We start from the raw sequence: 17409 nt of genomic DNA on the forward strand, positions 1-17409 counted from the left end.
AAAAAGACAGTCTCTTCAATAAATGGTGCTGGGATCATTGGACAGCTATATGGAAAAGAATGAAACTTGACCACTCTCTCACACCATACACAAAAATAAACTCCAAATGGATGAAAGACCTCGATGTGAGACAGGAATCCATCAAAATCCTAGAGGAGAACATAGGCAGCAACCTCTTTGACATTGGCCACAGCAACTTCCTTCATGACACATCTCCAAAGGCAAGAGAAACAAAAGAAAAAATGCACTTGTGGGACTTCATCAAGATAAAAAGCTTTTGCACAGCCAAGGAAACAGTCAAAGAAACTAAGAGGCAGCCCACGGAATGGGAGAAGATATTTGCAAATGACACTACAGATGAAACACTGGTGTCCAAGATCTACAAAGAACTTCTCAAAGTCAATACACGAGAAACAAATAAACAAATCATAAAATGGGCAGAAGATATGAACAGACACTTTTCCAATGAAGACATACAAATGGCTAACAGACACATGAAAAAATGTTCAAAATCTTTAGCCATCAGGGAAATTCAAATAAAAACCACAATGAGATATCACCTTACACCAGTTAGAATGGCAAAAATGGACAAGGCAGGAAACAGCAAATGTTAGAGAGGATGTGGAGAAAGGGGATCCCTCTTACATTGTTGGTGGGAATGCAAGATGGTACAGCCACTTTGGAAAACAGTGTGGAGGTCCCCTAAAAAGTTAAAAATTGAGCTACCCTGTGATCCAGCAATTGCACTACTGGGGATTTACCCCAAAGATACAGATGTAGTGAAGAGAATGGCCATATGCACCCCAATGTTCATAGCAGCATTGTTCACAATAGCTAAATCGTGGAAGGAGCCGAGAGGCCCTTCAACGGATGACCGGATTAGGAAGAAGTGGTCCATATATACAATGGAATATTACTCAGCCATCAAAAAGAACGATTTCTCAACATTTGCTGCAACATGGATGGGACTGGAGGAGATAATGCTAAGCGAGAAATTTATATTTTAAAACATATGATTAATATGCTAAGGGCTTTAATGGAAACAGTAGACAATATACAAGAACAGATAATGAAGCAGGGAGACAAAAGTGCTAAGAAAGTATTTCAAAGAATGTTAGAGGTGAAAATAATGTAACATAAATGAAGAATGCTTTTGATGGGCTCATTAGTATACTAGACATTCTTGAGGAATTGGAACTTGAGGATATATCGATAGAAATACCTAAATTTAGAAGCAAAGAGGAAAAGGAAAGCAAATAACCCCAAGAATACCCAATAACTGTAGGACAACTACAAAACCATAACATACCTGTGATGGGAATACCAGAAGGAGAAGAAAGGAACAAGCAATATCTGAAGTAATACTGATGGAGAATTCTCCAAAATTAATGTTAGGCACCAAACTACACATCAGGAAGCTCAGAGAACACCAAGCAGAATAAATTACAAAAATGTAATATTTAAACTAAAAAAATCCAATATAAAGAATAAATCTTGAAATCAGTCAGGAGAAAAAAAAATGTCTTACTGACATAGAATCAAAGTATATCTGACTTTTCTTCAGGAGCCATGCAGGCAAGAAGAGAGTAGAGTGAAATATTTAAAACACTGACAGAAAATAAACACAAACCTAGAAATATGTATACTGCCCAATCATCACTTAAAAGTGAAGGAGAAATAAAGACTTTCTCAGATTCAAATTAAAAAAAGGAAGAATGAGGGGCACCTGGGTGGCTTAGTTGGTTAAGCATCTGCCTCTGGCTCATGGCATGATCTCAGGGTCCTGAGATTGGGCCCTAGGTTGGGCTCCCTGCTTAGCGGGGAGTCTGCTTCTCCTTCTACCTCTGCCCCCCACCCCCATTCGTGCTCACACACAAACACACACACACACACACACACACACACACACACACACACACACACTCTCTCTCTCTCTCTCTCTCCCTCTCTCTCTCTCCAATAAAAAAATAAATAAAATCTTTTTTTAAAAAGGACAGAATGAAAAAAAAAAAAAACTAAGGGGATATATAGCCAGGATCTCCACCTTGTAAGGAATGTTAAAAGAAGTTCTTTTAGACAGATGGAAGGTGAAATAAACCAGAAACTAAGGTCTGGATAAAGAAGAGACTCAGTAATAAGAAAACAACTTAAAAATGGACAAAACCTCTGACAGACACCTCCCTACAGAAGATATGTGTATAGCAAATTCAACATTGTGTGTCATTAGGGATTTGCAAATTAAAACAATTAAGGGGCCCAACATGGAATACTGACAACATCGAATGTTGATAAAGATGTGGAGCAACAGGAACTCTCATTCACTGATGTTGGGAAATGCAGAATGGTATAAGCAGTTTGGAAGAGTTTGAGAGTACTCTTCCAGCAATTGTGCTCCTTGGTATTTACCCAAATAAATAAAAATCTTATGTCTGCACAAAACTCTGCACATGTTTATAGTAGCTTTATTAATAACTGCCAAAACTTGGAAGCAATCAAGATGTCCTTAGGTAAGTGAATGGATAAATACACTTTAGGATATCCGGACAGTGGAATAGTACTCAACACTGTAGAGAAGGAGCTGTCAATCCATGAAAAGATAAGGAGAGAACTTAAATGTATATTACTAAGTGAAGGAGGCCACTATGAAAAAACTACGTGCTATGTGAATCCAACTATATGCCATTCTGGGAAAGGCAAAACTATGGAGACAGCAAGAAAAAAAAATATCAGTGTTTTCCAGGGGTTGTGGTGAGGAAAGTGATGAATAGGTGAAGTACAGAGGATTTCTAGGGCAGTAATACTATTCTGTATGATACTACAATAGGGGATACATGTCATTATGTATTTGTTATAACCCATAGAATGTACAACACTAAGAGTGACTCCTCATGTAAATTACAGACTTTGGGTGCTAATGATGTGTCCACGTAGATTAATCAATTGTAACAAGTGCGCCACTCTGGCTGGGCTCTCTATAGTAGAAAAGGTTGTAAGTGTGTGGTATACAGGAACTCTTTGTACTTTGTCCTGAAAATTTTTTTTTGTGAACTTAAAACTTCTCTGAAAATAGTTTATTTTAAAAAATGAAAAAGGTGGAAATTTGATCTCTTCTAAACAGTTTTATATTTTAGAATGTCCACTTAATTTGCTCAGCATAATATTCTCTATCTCCATCCATGTAACGAACTGGAATTTAAATAAAAACGTATAAAAAAATATGCCCACTTAATCTCAAGAAGGCAGAAAAGAGTAAGTGGGAAAGAGAGAAAAATGGAAAACAGACATCAAATGTTACATTTTAATTTAATTATGTCAATAACTATGATAAATATGAATGCTTTCAGCTCACCAGTTAAAAAACAAAGATTGTCAGAATGCATAAAACATAATCTGGTGGGGCGCCTGGGTGGCTCAGTCGTTAAGCGTCTGCCTTCGGCTCAGGGCATCATCCCAGGGTCCTGGGATCGAGCCCTGCATCTGGCTCCCTGCTCCGCTGGGAGCCTGCTTCTTCCTCTCCCACTCCCCCTGCTTGTGTTCCCTCTCTCACTGGCTGTCTCTCTCTCTGTGTCAAATGAATAAATAAAATCTTTTTTAAAAAATCATAATCTGAAATTCTGTGCAGTCTACAATAAACCTACTCTAAGTGTAAAGCCCTAGGTTGAAAGTAAAAGGATAAGAAAGAGACACAGGAACCCTAATCTAAAGAAAGCTGGAGTAGCTCTGTTAATTTTAAAGAAGACATAGGAACAAGGGAGAAAGTTTAGGATTAAGAAAGTATTACACAGTGATATGGAGGTCAACTATCTAAGAATACATAGAAATCCTAAGTGTGTATGAATGAAACAAAAGAATTTCATGATGCATGAAGCAAAAACTGATATACACAAAAAGAGAAAAAGAGAAATTCTCTAATATCTTTGGAGATTTCAACATTCCTCTTTCAGTAATTAATAAAATAAGTTGGTAGAAAATTATAAGGATACGGACACCCTAAAGAGCACTACCAACTGACTGGGCTTAACAAATATTTATAAATCAGTCCACCCAACAACACAGACTATATGTTTTCCCAAATGTACATGAAACATGAATCAAGATAGATTGCATGGTGCACTGGGTGTTATACGCAACTAATGAAGCATCAAACTTTACATCAAAAACCAGGAATGTACTGTATGGTGACTAACATAATATAATAAAAAACATTTTAAAAAAAAGATAGATCATATTCTGGGCAAAGCCCAGACAAAGCCTTACATGTTTAAAACAATAGAAATCTTACAAAGTATGTTCTTAGACCAGAATGGGAATTAGCTATATAAAAGATATCAGGAAAATCTCAAGATACTGAAAATTAAAAAAAAAAAAAAGCATACTAATCCATTGGTCAAAGAAAGAACCATAAAATACAAGGAGCTCCCATAGGCATAATCTGGGATCATTTGAGAATGGAATAAGTAATACTATTAATGAAGTATAACCCACTGAATAGAATAGGAACCCATATACATCCATGCTACTAGAATGCCAACTAATAAACAGAAACGAAGGGCAGTGGGTGGGGGATGGGTTAAATAGGTGATGGGGATTAAGGAGGGCACTTGTGATGAGCACTGGGTGTTATATGTAAGTGATGAATCACCAAATTCTATTCCTGAAACTAATACTATACTATATGTTAACTGACTAGAATTTAAATAAAAATTTTGAAAGAAAGAAAGAAAGAAAGAAAGAAAGAAAGAAAGAAAGAAAGAAGAAAGAAGAATCACAAGAGAAATTTTAAAATATGTTAACTTCAATGAAAAATGTCAAAATTTTGGGATACAGATAAATTAGTTCTTAGTGGAAAAATTATAGCATTAGATGCACATATGCGTGTGCATATGTGGAAAGGAAAGATCTAAAACCAATAATGTAAGGTTCAATTTAAACTAGAGAAATAAAAGCAGGTTATACATAGAGCAAACAGAAATGAGAAACTAATAAAAGTTACAGCAGAAATGAGTGAAGTTGAAAACAGAAAGACAATTGAGAAAACAATTGATTCCAAAATCAAACAAAAACTGTACAAGAAAGCATATTCCTTTTTTTTTCTCTCTCTCTGCCAGCTCAACTTCAAGCACTTTACTTTTTTAAAAAATTTTATTTTATTATGTTATGTTAGTGGCCATACAGTACATCATTAGTTTTTGATGTAGTGTTCCATGATTCATTGTTTGAGTATAACACCCAATGCTCCATGCAATATGTGCCTGGCTAACCCATCCCCCCCCTCCTCTCCTCTGAAACCCTCAGTTTGTTTCCCGGAGTCCATAGTCTCTCATGGTCCATCTCCCCTTCTGATTCCCACCCACCCTTCATTTTTCCTTCCCTTCTCCTGATTTCCTCCATGCTATTCCTTATGTTCCACATGTAAGTGAAACAATATGATAATCGTCTTTCTCTGCTTGACTTATTTCACTTAGTATAATCCCCTCCAGTTCCATCCATGTCGATGCAAATGGTGGGTATTCAACCTTTCTGATGGCTTGAGTATATATGAACCACAACTTCTTTATCCATTTCTCTGTTGAAGGGCATCTTGGCTCCTTCCACAGTTTGGCTATTGTGGACATTGCTGCTGTGACCATTGGGATGCATGTGGCCCTTCTTTTCACTACATCTGTATCTTTGAGGTAAATACCCAGTAGGGCAATTGCTGGGTCATAGGGTAGCTCTATTTTTAACTTTTTGAGGAACCTCCACACTGTTTTCCAAAGTGGCTGTAATAACTCCACATCCTCTCCAACATTTGTTGTTTCTTGCCTTGTCAGTTTTGCCCACTCTCACCTCTATTTTTCAGCATAGTACTAGAAGTCCTAGCAACAGCAATAAGACAACAAAAAGAAATAAAAGGTATCCAAATTGGCAAGGAAGAAGTCAAATTCTCCCTCTTCACAGATGACATGATACTTTATGTGGAAAACACAAAAGACTCCACCCCAAAATTACTAGAACTCATATAGCAATTCAGGAATGGCCAGGATACAAAATCAATGCACAGAAATCAGTTGCTTTCCAATACACTAACAATGTAACTGTAGAAAGAGAAGTTAGGGAGTCAATTCCATTTAAATAGCTCCAAACACCACAAGAATCCTTGGACTAAACCTAACCAAAGAGGTAGAGGATCTATACTCTAGAAACTACAGAACACTTGTGAAAGAAACTGAAGAAGACACAAAAAGTTGGAAAAACATTCCATGCTCATGGATCGGAAGACTAAGCATTGTTAAAATGTCTATGCTCCCCAGAGCAATCTATACTTTCAACGCCTGTCGCAATCAAAATACCGATGGCATTTTCCAAAGTGCTGGAACAAACAATCCTAAAATTCGTGTGGAACCAGAAAAGACCTCGAGTCGCCAAGGAAATGTTTAAAAAGAAAAACAAAGCTGCGGGCATCACTTTGCCTCATTTCAAGCTATATTGCAAAGCTGTGATCAGCAGGACAGCATGGTACTGGCACAAAAACAGACACATAGATCAACGGAACAGAATAGAGAGCCCAGATATGGACCCTCAACTCCATGGTCAACTAATCTTCAACAAAGCAGGAAAGAACATCCAATGGAAAAAAGACAGTCTCTTCAATAAATGGTGCTGGGAAAATTGGACAGCTATATACAGAAGAATGAAACTCGACCATTCTCTTACACCATACACAAAGATAAACTCTAAATGGATGAAAGACCTCAATGTGTGACAGGAATCCATCAAAATCATAGAGTCGAATATAGGCAGTAACCTCTTCGACATCAGCTACAGCAACTTCTTTCATGACACATCTCCAAAGGCAAGGGAAACAAAAGCAAAAATGAACTTGTGGGACTTCATCAAGAAAAAAAAGCTTCTGCACAGCAAAGGAAACAGTCAACAAAACAAAGAGGCAACCCACAGAATGGGAGAAGATATTTGTAAATGACACTACGGATAAAGGGCTGGTATCCAAGATCTATAAAGAACTTCTCAAACTCAACACCCAAAAAACAAATAATCAAGTCAAAAACCGGGCAGAAGACACAAACAGACACTTCTCTAAAGAAGACTTATGAATGGCTAACAGACACATGAAAAAATGTTCAACATCTTTAGCCATCATGGCAATTCAAATCAAAACCACATTGAGATACCACCTTACACCAGTTAGAATGGCAAGAAAGCATATTCCTAAATGCCCCTTGAATATAAAGGCAAAAATCCTTAATAAAATATTTGCAAAAAAAAATCCCCAACAATATTTTAAAAGGTAATATAGCATGACGAAGTTTGTTTATTCACGAAAACATGAGGGTGCTTTAACATTTCAAATATAATCCATGTACATTACCTTATTAAATTGCTACAGAACAAAAACCATATCATAACAATATAAGCAGAAAACACACTCAACAAAGTACAACCTCCATTCATGATAGAAAGTCTCAGCAACCAGGAAAAGAAAGGTGCTTTCTTGACTGAATGAAGGGTTTCTATGAAAAAAACTAAAGCTGAGAGAACATTCTTAATAGTGAGAATCCAAATTCTTCTCTTGTAATTTCAGCATGATAATCGATGTCCTCTCTCACCACTTCTATTCAACATTGTACTGGAAGTCATAGGTAGTGCAGCAAAACAAGAAAGAAAAGAAAGAAAGAAAGAAAGAAAGAAAGAAAGAAAGAAAGAAAGAAAGAAAGAAAGAAAGAAAGAAAGAAAGAAAGAAAGAAAGAAAGAAAGAAAGAAAGAAAGAAAGAAAACTTTGGACGTGTTGTGGGATCCCAGACCAGGTGGACAGTGGATGGAATGGAGGCAACCTTGGAGCAGCACTTGGAGGACACAATGAAGAATCCTTCCACTGTTGGAATCTTGCACACAGATTCACAAGGACTTAATTTGGGCTGCTGTGAGACCCTGTCAGATGAGCATGCTGGAGTCCACTGTTCTAGACTACCAAGCAGCAAGCTAACCTCAGATCCCACTGATACTCCTGTGGTGTGTCTAGAATCAGATATTGGGAGCACTATGATCCAGAAACATGACAGCATCACAGTGGCAGTGTGCAAAATGACCTCTTAACATGTCATATCAGTTCTCCAGCAGCCTGTCATAGGGGCTGCCTCCTACCTATGGTAATTATCTTGTAGAACTATTCAAGTTCCAGTAGGTAGGCCATTCATTTGGCGTGCATTGGGCACTTTTCTATTAATTTTGGAATAAGCTTCTTTTTGACACTCAATAGACCGAGTTATCAAGATATTAGTAAGAAAGGATCGTGTTTTGAAGTAGCAAGTCCAAGTCACTTTGTATATATAATTTTCATATGTTCAATAAATCTGGTTGGAGGGAAAGAAAGACAAACATTGGGAAGGAAGAAATAAAATGTATGTGCTTACAGAAGACATGATTGTGAGTGTAGAAAATCCCAAAGACTTTACTAAAAAAAAAAAATCCTGGAATTAATGAATGAGTTTAGCAAGGTCACAGGACAAAGGTCAATATATAAAAGTCATCTTGATTCCTACATATTTGCAGTGAAAAAGTTGTATCTGTTGCTAGTGGGAATATAAAGTGATATAGCCACTTGGAAAACGGTTTGTCAGTTTCTCAAAAAACTAAACATGCAACTACTCTGTGATCCAGTAATCACATTCTTGGGCTTCCATGTCAGAAAAATGAAAGCTTATATTCACACGAATCCTATACACAAATGTTCATAGCAGTTTTATTTGTAATAGCCCAAAACTGGCAAAAACCCAAATGTCTTTCGATGGAGTGAATGAATAAACAATCTGTGGTACTTCCACACCCAGAATATTATTCAGCAATAAAAAGAAACAAAGTATTGATACATGAAATAAACTGGATGAACATCCAGAGAACTATGCCTAGTGAAAAAATCCAATTCTGGAGGTTACATGCTGTAAGATTCCATTTACATATTCTTGAAATGACAAAATTATATAAATGAAAAGTAGATTGGTGGTTGTCTGGAATTATGGAAGCTGGGTGGGAGGAAGTAGCAGGAGGAAAGTAGGTGTGCCAATAAAAGGGCAACATAAGGAATCCTTGCGGTGACAGAAATATTCTATATCTTGTCTGTATCAATGTCAATATCCTGCAATATTGTACTATAGCTTTTCAAAATGTTACCATTACAGGAAACTGGAAAAAATGTAATTTAGATCTCTCTGTATTGTTTCTTATAGCTCCATGATAATCTACAATTTTCTCAAAATAAAAAGTTTAATTAAAAAAAAGAAAGAAAAAGTTGTATCTGAAATTTTTAAAAACCCCACATGTATAGTTTCAAAATTTGTATTTGAAATTTTTTAAAAGCCCACATTTGCAAAAACTTCAAGAAGTGAATTAACTTGATTCATAAACTCTAGAGATCTGATATACAACATTGTTACCAGTACTATCTTGTATACTTAAAAATGTGTTAAAATGGTACATTTCATGTTAAGGGTTCTTACCAGAATAAAAAAGTCAAAAACAAAAACAAGGGTCAAAAGAAACTTTCACAGGTGATGGATGGACAAGTTCATTATCATGATTTTGTTGGAAGTTTCCTATGTGAACCTATGTTGAAAATTTCCAAATTGTGCATTTTTAGTGTGTGCAGGTTACTGTATGTCAAATATATCACAGTAAATTTGTTAATTTTTTCTTATTATTTGTTCCAGTTAATATTAGTGTAATATTAGTTTCAGATGTACAATTTAGTGATTCAGCACTTCCATAAACACCCGGTGCTCAGCACAATATGTGCACTCCTTAATGGTGATCACCTACTTGATCTAGCTTACAACCACCTCCCCTCTGAGAACTATAGAGAACAAACTGATGGTTAAGAGTCTGTTTCGTGGTTTGCCTCTCTTTTTTCCCCTATGCTCCTTTGCTTTGTTTCTTAAATCCCACATGAGTGAAATCATGTGCTATACACCATACACAAAAATAAATTCAAAATGGATTAAAGACATGTGAGACACGAAACCATTAAAATCCTAGAGGAGAAACCAGCTGTAACCTCTTTGACATCACCTGTAGCAAGTTCTTTTAAGATAGGTCTCCTCAGGCAAGAAAACAAAAGGAAAAAAATGAACTATTGGGACTTCATCAAAACAAAAAGCTTCTGTACAGTGAAGGAAACAAGCGACAAAACCAAAAGGCAACCAGTGGAATGGGGGGAGATATTTGCAAATGACATATGTGATAAAGGATTAGTACTCAAAATATATAAAGAACTTATAAAAACATTCAAAAAAATGAGTAATTCAATTAAAAAATTGGGAAGACCTGAATAGACGTTTTTCCAAAGAAGACATCCAGATAGCTAACAGACACATGAAAAGATGCTCAACATCACTCATCATCAGGGAAATACAAATCAAAACAATAACAAGATATCACCTCACACCTGTCAGAATGGCTAAAATCAAAAACACAAGAAACAATAGGTGTTGGCGAGGATGTGGGGAAAGAGGAACCCTCTTGCAAGGTTGGTGTTAATGCAAACTGGTGCAGCCACTCTGGAAAACATTATGGAGTTGCCTCAAAAAGTTAAAAATAGGACTACCTTACAATCCAGCAATTGTACTACTAGGTATTTACCCAAAGGATACAAAAATACAGATTTGAAAGGATACAGACTTCCTGATGTTTATAGCGGCATTATCAACAATAGGCGAATTATGGAAACAGCCCAATTGTCCATCAACTAATGAATAGGATAAAGAAGAAGTGGTACACACACACACACACACACACACACACACACACACACACAGGAATATTGCTCAGCCATAAAAAAAAGAATGAAATCTTACCATTTGCAATGATATGGATAGAGACAGAGAGTATTATACTAAGTGAAATAAGTCAGTCAGATAAAGACAAATTGTTAACTTTTAAGAAAGTAAATTAACTAGGTATAAACTTCACAAAATATGTGCGGATCAGGACAGTGGAAGGTATAATGCAATGATGAAAGGAATAAGATCCAAATTAATGGAGAAATAAACCATGTGCATAGAATGACAATTATCTCAATTTGATCTATAAATTCAGTGTAATCTCTAAGAAAATTATAGAAAATATTTTGTAGTTACAAACGAGCTGGCTCTAAAGTGTATTGTAGTACACCAAAGCAAATTGAATAGCCACAACAATCCTAAAACAACAACAACAACAAAATCACAATATTCACATTGTTGGATTTCAAAACTTACTAGAATCACCCAGAATCAAGACAATGTAGTATTGACAAAACGATAGATACATGGATCATTAGAGCCAGACAGAAGGTGGAGCAGAGACCTGCCCAGTCATGTCAGCTGATTTTTCACCAAATCGTAAAGACACTTTAATAGAGAAAGGACAACCTTCGATAAAACATCAAAAGCTCACTTCATGAAAGGAAAATTGTTAAATTTGACTTTATCTTTGATAAATAAATGAGAACTTTTGCTTTCTGGAAAGATAACATTATAAGAATATAAACCAAGCCATATTCCACGAGAAAATATATGTAGTCAAATAACTGATAAAAAATTTTATATTCAGAAGATATATACAAAAACATTTAAAACCTCAAAAATAAGAAAGCAAACTATTCAATTTTTATTTTTTAATAGTATTTTTATTATATTATGTTAGTCACCATACAGTACATCCCTGGTTTTTGATGCAAAGTTCGGTGATTCATTAGTTGTGCACGACACCCAGTGCACCATGCAATACGTGCCCTCCTTACTACCCATCACCAGCCTATCCCATTCCCCCACCCCCTCCCCTCTGAAGCCCTCAGTTTGTTTCTCAGAGTCCATAGTCTCTCATGTTTCATTCCCCCTTCTGATTTTTAAAATGGGCAAAAGATACAGACATTTCACCAAGGCAGATATCTGGATGGCAAATAAGCATATGTAAATATTCTGAATCATTGGTCATCAGAGACACTGGAATTAAAACCATAATTACACACTACTATATACCTAGTACAATGGCTAAAATAAAATAAAATAAAACTGACAACACCAAATGCTGGTAAGGATGCCGAGCAACAGGAACTCTCATTTAGTGCTGGTGGGAATGAATAGCACCAGTTACTTTGGATGACAATTTGGCATTTCTCTCTCCCCCCCTTTCACTCTCTCCCTTTAATAAAGTTAAACATAGACTTACAATATAGCCAGTATTTCACTCACAGGTATTTTCCCAAAGGAACTTAAAACTTATGTCCACACAAAAACCAGTATGTGAATGTTTATAAAGTTTTGCTCATATTCAAAACACCTGTAAGGAAACAAAATGTCCTTCAGCAGGTAAATGGATAAACAGTATGTGGTTCATCCATAAAAGAAAATGCTATTCCGTGATAACAAGGAATGAGTTACTCATGTACATAACAACCTGGATGAATGTTAAATGCATTTTGCTGAGTGAAAGGAGCCAGAACCAAAGGGATACATATTTTATGATGCCACTAGGGGAAATCCTCAAAAAAAAAAAAAAAACCTTAACTATAGGGATGAAAAACAGAATATTGGTGTCTCAGGGTTATAGGAATGGGGGGACTGGTTGACAGCAAGGGGTAATGGAACCGTTCTGCTCTTTTGGTTAGGACTGAGTGACGGATTCATGCTTCTCTGCATCTCTCCAAAGCCATAGAATTCCACATCACCAAGAGTCATCTCTAATATATGCAAATTAACAAAGCCAAATAGGATATCCAAGGAACCTAGGATGGAATGCCAACTGCCACAATTATCTCATTGTATTACAAATGAATGGCATGACTTCTTTGAGGGAGTGGAGGAAAATCGATCTAAGTAAATTTGGAAAACAGTATTTTGATTGGAAATTCTAAAGTGAAGACAAAAAATAATTATGCATAAACACTAGGCTCTAGTTTGTAAATCTGTTTCTCACAGGGATGTATATTAACATTTCTGAAGGAACTTATATCTGTGTCAGGATTGAACATACAAGTAAACAAAAGGTAGATAATAAAAGCCTGGTTTTTCATGTCAGGGAAGGAAGTGACAAATAAGGGATGGTGGAAGGCTGGAATAACCACTGTGGTTCTCAGTAAGACTCTGCAATATACTATTATTTCATGTTTAGTTTAACACATATACAGATGGTCAAAGAAATTGTTATATTATGCATACATCTAGATATAAATGGATTCATATATAGACATATATTTCCTAGTTCTACTTGCTAAGAGGGTTGAAGCAGTAACATACTGATAACAACAAACACATATGACCCTGATCTTGGTTGGGTTAAATATCATTCTCCAATAAACACGACCAGAGCAACTTGGAGAAATGGCTGATTCTAGGGCTTGAGGAAGGAAAATACATAAGGAACTGTCAACCCTTCACAGTACCAGCAGGTAAGGCATGGCCCAAAGAAAAAACAAAAGTGGAAGCATGCCAAAAACATAAAGGAGCCAACAACCTGAACATAAGGAATAGCAGGGAGATCGGTAGGAGAAGGAGGGGAAGAATGAAGAGGGGGGGTAAACAGAAGGGGGAATGAACCATGAGAGACAGTGGACTCTGGGAAACAAACTGAGGGCTTCAGAGGGGAGGGGGGTGGGGGATTGGAATAGGCCAGTGATGGGTATTAAGGAGGGCACATATTGCATGGTGCACTGGGTGTTATACACAAATAATGAATCATGGAACACTACATCAGAAACTAAGAATATACTGTATGGTGACTAACATAACATAATAAAAAATTATTATTAACAAAAAAAGTCCTCCGCGGCCAAGGCTGGAATAATTTTAGCAAGAAAATAAATAATCTAATATAGGATTATAATCCAAAGTATGAAATAAATACACGTGAGTTCATATTGATATAAATTAAATCACTGAATACATGCATATATGCAAATATATATGAGAGAAGAGATCAAGTCTTCCTTCTAGAGTATTTCAATAATACACGTACACACTACACTCCTTACCAGGAGATCGAACTTAATTCCCACCATCATTACTCCATATACCTTTGAGATGGGGATAGACAGTGATTTACTTACAAAGAATAGAGTAGAGAAAGAGAAAAACTACTTTTACAGTACATAAAAAATACCTTCACCAAGTAATGAAAGTGAACTCATCAATGATAAATCCTGTTATGGTCGTATAAGGCCTCACGTAGAGCCTTATATGATGACATGAAAAGGATACTTCAGATCTGTAGTATTCTTTCCCCAAACCCATAACCACAGTCTAATCATGAAATAAAAGAATCAGTCAAACCCCAGTTTGAAGACATTCTTACAGCACACCTGGCCATTGCACCTCAAGATTGCCAGGATCATGAAAAACAAGGAAAGACAGACAATGTCACAGATCAGAGGACACCGGGGACACCTAACATTTCGATTCAGTATGACACTCTGGATTGGATCCTAAAATAAATAGAGCATATGAGTGGAAAAATTGATGAAAGCCAAGTCAAGTCTGAGTCTAATTGACAGTAATGTGCCAGTGTCAATTTTTTAGTTTTTGACATGTACACCATGGTAACATAAGATGTTATTAAGGGAGACACCTGAGTGAGGGGTTGTTATGGGTTGAAGTGTGTCCTCGAAAGAAGATATGTTGAAATCTTATCCCCAGGACCTCATAATGTGATCTTGTTTGGAAATAGGGTCTTTGCAGAGAAAATCAAATTAAGAAGAGGTCATTAGGGTAACTCCTCATCCCACATTATACTAGCCCTACAAAAAGGGAAAAGTTGACACAGAGACAGGCATGCACAGAGGGAGGTCCGCTATGTGAAGACCAAGGATTGGAGGGAAGGATCTATGTACCGAGGAACGTCAAAGATTGCCAGCAAACAGCAGAAGCTAGGAGGATGTAGTCAATAATTGTTCCCTGTAGGTTTCAGAAGAAGTGTGGTCCTGTCAACGCTTTGAATTTGGTTGCTCCAAGAGTATAAGACAATACATTTCTTTTGTTCTAAGCCCCTCAGTTGGTGATACTTTGCTATGGCAGCTCTAGAAAAGCAAATGTAAGGGTATAAAGGAACTCTCTGAAGTATTCATGCAATTGTTTTCAAGTCCAAAATAACAAGTTTATATGAAAGAAACAACAACAAAAACCCCCATCATGTTTCTATATACTGGCAATGTATTACGTGAAAACCAAAGTAAAGATACCATTTGCAAAATGTTAAAGAAAAAGAAAGAAAGAAAGAAAGAAAGAAAGAAAGAAAGAAAGAAAGAAAGAAAGAAAGAAAGAAAAAAGAAAGGGAGAGAGAGAAAGAAAGAAAGAAAAAAGAAAAGAAAGAAAAAGAAAAAGAGAGAAGAGAAAGAAAAGGAAAAGAGAAAGTAAATGAAAAATATAAGGAAATTTATCAAAACGTGTACAAAATCTGTATGCTGTAATCTATAAAGTCCTGAAAATCAAAAAGACCAAATAAGTGGAGAGAGACATCATTTTTATGGTTTGGAAGACAACATAGGAAACATGACAATTCCTTCCACTTTGATTGATAGATATAATGCAATTCCTACAGAAATCTCAGGAGGAATGTTTGTAGATTTAGACAAGCTAATATTAAAATTTATGTGTAAAGGCAAAGAAACTAGGAGAATCAACAATTTTTGAAAATGAAGAATAAAGTTAGAATCATACTTCCTAATTTTATTTTTCCCATACTTTCTAATTTTAAAACTGACTATAAAGCTATGGTAATCAAGGCAGTGTAGTGTTGGTAAAGAGACACATACATAGATCAATTGGCACAGAATAGAGCCCATAAATTGACTTACGTAGGTATGGATAGTTGATTTTTGAAGAAAGGTGTAAAATCGATTAAAGGGAGAGAGGTTTTTGCAACAATTGGGCATGCAAATGCAAGAAAAACTTAACCTCCAGGACCGGACTGCTTTCCTGGGGAATTCTACCAAACATTCAAAGAAGAAATAATACCTATTCTCCTAAAGCTATTTCAAAAAATAGAAACGGAAGGAGAGCTACCAAACTCATTCTATTAGGCCAACATTACCTTGATCCCCAAACCAGGCAAAGACCCCAGCTTTGGGGGAGAGAGAATTACTCTCTCTAGATTACAGGAGAATTACAGACCAATTTCCCTAATGAATATGGACGCCAAAATCCTCAACAAGATCCTGGCTAATAGAACCCAACAGTACATTGAAAGGATTATCCATCATGTCCAAGTGGGATTCATCTCTGGGATGCAAGCGTGGTTCAACATTCACAAATTGAGCAGTGTCATAGATTTTATCCAGAAGGAAAAAGCCAAAAATCACATGATTCTCTCAATAGATTCAGAAAAAGCATTTGACAAAATACAACACCCTTTCCTGATTAAAAGCCTTCATAGTGTAGGGATAGAGGGTACATTCCTCAATCTCATAAAATCCATCTATGAAAAGCCTACAGCAAATATCATTCTCAATGGGGAAAAGCTGGAAGCCTTTCCCTTAAGATCAGGAACACGACAAGGACGCCCACTCTCGCCACTATTATTCAACATAGTACTAGAAGTCCTTGCAACAGCAATCAGACAAGAAAAAGGGATAAAAGGTATCCACATCAGCAAAGAAGAAGTCAAGATGTCTCTCTTCACAGATGACATGATACTCTATATGGAAAACCCAAAAGAAGCCACTCCCAAACTACTAGAAGCTATAGAGCAATTCAGTAATGTGGCGGGATACAAAATCAATGCTCAGAAATCAGTTGCATTTCTATACACGAATAATGAGACTGAAGAAAGAGAAATTAGGGAATCCATCCCATTTACAATAGCACCGAAAACCATACGTTACCTTGGAATTAACTTTACCGGAGACGTAAAGGATCTATTTTCTAGACACTATAAATCACTCTTGAAAGACATTGAGGAAGACACAAAAAGATGGAAAAATATTCCAGGCTCATGGATGGGAAGAATTGAGATAGTTAAAATGTCCATGCTACCCAGAGCAATCTACACTTTCAATGCTATCCCGATCAAAATACCAAGGACATTTTTCAAAGAACTGGAACAAATAGTCTTTAAATTTATATGGAACCAGAAAAGGCCCCAAATCGCCAAGGAATTGTTGAAAAGGAAAAACAAAGCTGGGGGCATCACAATGCCGGATTTCGAGCTGTACTACAAAGCTGTGATCACAAAGACAGCATGGTCCTGGCACAAAAACAGACACATAGACCAATGGAACAGAATAGAGAGCCCAGAAATGGACCCTCGGCTCTGGGCAACTAATCTTTGATAAAGCAGGAAAAAACATCCGGTGGGAAAAAGACAGTCTCTTCAATAAATGGTGCTGGGAACATTGGACAGCTGCATGCAAAAGAATGAAGCTTGACCACTCTCTCACACCATACA

At 36.5% G+C, this 17409-nt stretch overlaps 1 pseudogene; it reads left to right on the forward strand.

The window, feature by feature from the left end:
- The first annotated feature begins 7821 nt into the window (after positions 1–7821).
- Positions 7822–8094, forward strand: LOC148108781 (ragulator complex protein LAMTOR5 pseudogene; annotated as a pseudogene).
- Positions 8095–17409: the final 9315 nt, after the last annotated feature.

This window comes from Ursus americanus, chromosome 16, assembly GCF_024610735.1.
Source record: "Ursus americanus isolate L20-20 chromosome 16, mUrsAme1.1.p, whole genome shotgun sequence".
Classification (NCBI taxonomy): domain Eukaryota; kingdom Metazoa; phylum Chordata; class Mammalia; order Carnivora; family Ursidae; genus Ursus; species Ursus americanus.